The following is a 4756-nucleotide window of genomic DNA, read 5'->3' as shown; positions in this document are numbered from 1 at the left end:
GATAACAAATGTTGAACACGGACGGATTTCTCTGGTTTTTACTACATATGAACACTTTTCACATTCTAACGTGCAACTCCTTACTGACTATTACATCATCTTAGAAGCTTCATCTGTCTTCTACTATGGTGCTTTTACTGTCTCCGCATACCGCAGCACGCGACATAGCTTTGCAGTCGATAAGTACAACCGTTTCAGAGAGAAGAGCGGCTAATGTGACGATCTTGCTTTAAGTCGATTCGATAACAAATGACGATAACGGACGGATTTCTCAGGTTTTTACTACATATGAACACTTTTTACATTCTCCCGTGCAACTCGGCTGCTAGTCCTCCTTTCATGCAGAATCTTAAGGTCCTAGCGCATGTCCAAGGTACCAAGGGCAGCTAAAAAGTCAATAATCGATACTTAAAACTTGAATTGTACTACTTCTTACTGGCTATTACATCAATTAGAAGCTTCATCTGTGTTCTACTATGATGCTTTTAGTGTCTCCGCATACCGCAGCACGCGACATAGCTTTGCAGACGATAAGTACAACCGTTTCAGAGAGAAGAGCGGCCAATGTGACGATCTGGCTTTAAGTCGATTCGATAACAAATGACGAAAACGGACGGATTTCTCAGGTTTTTACTACATATGAACACTTTTCACATTCTCCCGTGCAACTCGGCTGCTAGTCTTCCTTTCATGCAAAATCTTAAGGTCCTAGCTCATGTCCAAGGCACCAAAGCCAGCTAAAAAGTGAATAATCGATACCTAAAACTTGAATGGTACTACTTCTTGCTGGCTATTACATCAACTTAGAAGCTTCATCTGTGTTCTACTATGGTGCTTCTAGTGTCTCCACATACCGCTGCACGCGACATAGCTTTGCAGTCGATAAGTACAACCGTTTCAGAGAGAATTGCGGCTAATGTGACGATCTGGCTTTAAGTCGATTCGATATTAAATGACGAAAACGGACGGATTTCTCTGGTTTTTACTACATATGAACACTTTTCACATTCTCCCGTACAACTCGGCTGCTAGACCTCCGGTCATGCAGATTCTTAAGGTCCTAACTCATGTCTAAGGCACCAAAGTCAGCTAAAAAGTCAATAATCGATACTTAAAACTTGAATTGTACTACTTCTTACTGACTATTACATCATCTTAGAAGCTTCATCTGTGTTCTACTATGGTGCTTTTAGTGTCTCCGCATATTGCAGCACGCGACATAGCTTTGCAGTCGATAAGTACAACCGTTTCAGAGAGAAGAGCGGCTAATGTGACGATCTGGCTTTAAGGCGATTCGATAACAAATGACGATAACGAACGGATTTCTCAGGTTTTTACTACATATGAACACTTTTTACATTCTCCCCTGCAACTCGGCTGCTAGTCCTCCGTTCATGCTGAATTTTAAGGTCCTAGCTCATGTCCAAGGCACCAAAAAATGGTAAAAAGTCAATAATCGATAACTAAGACTTGAATTGTACTACACCTTTCTGGATATTACTTCAACTTAGAAGCTTCATCTGTGTTCTACTATGTTGATTTTAGTGTCTCCGCATACCGCAGCACGCGACATAGCTTTGCAGACGATAAGTACAACCGTTTCAGAGAGAAGAGCGGCCAATGTGACGATCTGGCTTTCAGTCGATTCGATAACAAATGACGATAACGGACGGATTTCTCAGGTTTTTACTACATATGAACACTTTTCACATTCTCCCGTGCAACTCGGCTGCTAGTCCTCCTTTCATGCAGAATCTTAAGGTCCTAGCTCTTCTCCAAGGCACCAAAGCCAGCTAGAAAGTCAATAATCGATACCTACAACTTGAATTGTACTACTTCTTACTGGCTATTACATCAACTTAGAAGCTTCATCTGTGTTCTACTATGGTGCTTTTAGTGTCTCCGCATGCCGCAGCACTCGACATAGCTTTGCAGACGATAAGTACAACCGTTTCAGAGAGAAGAGCGGCCAATGTGACGATGTGGCTTAAAGTCGATTCGATAACAAATGTCGAACACGGACGGATTTCTCTGGTTTTTACTACATATGAACACTTTTCACATTCTCCCGTGCTACTCGGCTGCTAGTCCTCCTTTCATGCAGAATTTTAAGGTCCTAGCTCATGTCCAAGGCACCAAAGCCAGCTAAAAAGTCAATAATCGATACCCAAAACTTGAATTGTACTACTTCTTACTGACTATTACATCATCTTAGAAGCTTCATCTGTCTTCTACTATGGTGCTTTTACTGTCTCCGCATACCGCAGCACGCGACATAGCTTTGCAGTCGATAAGTACAACCGTTTCAGAGAGAAATGCGGCTAATGTGACGGTCTTGCTTTAAGTCGATTCGATAACAAATGACGATAACGGACGGATTTCTCAGGTTTTTACTACATATGAACACTTTTTACATTCTCCCGTGCAACTCGGCTGCTAGTCCTCCTTTCATGCAAAATCTTAAGGTCCTAGCTCATGTCCAAGGCACCAAAGCCAGCTAAAAAGTGAATAATCGATACCTAAAACTTGAATGGTACTACTTCTTACTGGCTATTACATCAACTTAGAAGCTTCATCTGTGTTCTACTATGGTGCTTCTAGTGTCTCCGCATACCGCTGCACGCGACATAGCTTTGCAGTCGATAAGTACAACCGTTTCAGAGAGAATTGCGGCTAATGTGACGATCTGGCTTTAAGTCGATTCGATATTAAATGACGAAAACGGACGGATTTCTCAGGTTTTTACTACATATGAACACTTTTCACATTCTCCCGTGCAACTCGGCTGCTAGTCCTCTTTCATGCAGAATCTTAAGGTCCTAGCTCATGTCCAAGGCACCAAAGCCAGGTAAAGTCAATAATCGATGATTAAAACTAGAATTGTACTACTTCTTACTGGCTATTACATCAACTTAGAAGCTTCATCTGTGTCCTACTATGGTGATTTTAGTGTCTCCGCATACCACAGCACGCGACATAGCTTTGCAGACGATAAGTACAACTGTTTCAGAGAGAAGAGCGGCCAATGTGACGTTCTGGCTTATGTCGATTCGATAACAAATGACGAAAACGGACGGATTTCTCAGGTTTTTACTACATATGAACACTTTTCACTTTCTCCCTGGCAACTCGGCTGCTAGTCCTCCTTTCATGCAGAATCTTAAGGCCCTAGCTCATGTCCAAGACACCAAAGCCAGCTAAATAGTCAATAATCGATACCTAAAACTTGAATTGTACTACTTCTTACTGGCTATTACATCAACTTAGAAGCTTCATCTGTGTTCTACTATGGTGCTTTTAGTGTCTCCGTATACCGCAGCACGCGACATAGCTTTGCAGACGATAAGTACAACCGTTTCAGAGAGAAGAGCGGCTAATGTGACGAACTGGCTTTAAGTCAATTCCATAACAAATGACGAAAACGTAAGGATTTCTCAGGTTTTCACTACATATGAACATTTTCCACATTCTCCAGTGCAACTCGGCTGCTAGTCCTCCTTTCATGCAGAATCTTAAGGTCCTAGCTCATGTTCAAGTCACCAAAGCAAGCTAAGAAGTCAATAATCGATACTTAAAACTTGAATTGTACTACTTCTTACTGGCTATTACATCAGCTTAGAAGCTTCATCTGTGTTCTACTATGGTGCTTTTAGTGTCTCCACATACCGCAGCACGCGACATAGCTTTGCAGACGATAAGTACAACCGTTTCAGAGAGAAGAGCCGCCAATGTGACGATCTGGCTTTAAGTCGATTCGATAACAAATGGCGGAAACGGACGGATTTCTTAGGTTTTTACTACATATGAACACTTTTCACATTCTCCCGTGCAACTGGGCTGCTAGTCCTCCTTTCATGCAGAATCATAAGGTCCTAGCTCATGTCCAAGGTACCAAAGCCAGCTAAAAAGTCAATAATCGATACTTAAAACTTGAATTGTACTACTTCTTACTGACTATTACATCATCTTAGAAGCTTCATCTGTGTTCTACTATGGTGCTTTTAGTGTCTCTGCATACCGCAGCACGCGACATAGCTTTGCAGTCGATAAGTACAACCGTTTCAGAGAGAAGAGCGGCTAATGTGACGATCAGGCTTTAAGTCGATTCGATAAAAAATGACGAAAACGGACGGATATCTCAGGTTTTTACTACATATGAACACTTTTCACATTCTCCCGTGCAACTCGGCTGCTAGTCCTCCTTTCATGCACAATCTTAAAGTCCTAGCTCATGTCCAAGGCACCAAAGCCAGCTAAAATGTCAATAATCGATACCTAAAACTTGAATGGTACTACTTCTTACTGGCTATTACATCAACTTAGAAGCTTCATCTGTGTTCTACTATGGTGCTTTTAGTGTCTCCGCATACCGCTGCACGCGACATTGGCTTTGCAGTCGATAAGTACAACCGTTTCAGAGAGAATTGCGGCTAATGTGACGATCTGGCTTGAAGTCGATTCGATAACAAATGACGAAAACGGACGGATTTCTCTGGTTTTTACTACATATGAACACTTTTCACATTCTCCCGTACAACTCGGCTGCTAGACCTCCTTTCATGCAGAATCTTAAGGTCCTAACTCATGTCCAAGGCACCAAAGTCAGCTAAAAAGTCAATAATCGATACTTAAAACTTGAATTGTACTACTTCTTACTGACTATTACATCATCTTAGAAGCTTCATCTGTGTTCTTCTATGGTGCTTATAGTGTCTCCGCGTACCGCAGCACGCGACATAGCTTTGCAGTCGATAAG

Source organism: Schistocerca gregaria, unplaced genomic scaffold (assembly GCF_023897955.1).
Source record: "Schistocerca gregaria isolate iqSchGreg1 unplaced genomic scaffold, iqSchGreg1.2 ptg000386l, whole genome shotgun sequence".
NCBI lineage: Eukaryota > Metazoa > Arthropoda > Insecta > Orthoptera > Acrididae > Schistocerca > Schistocerca gregaria.
Note: the sequence above shows the minus strand (reverse complement) of the source record.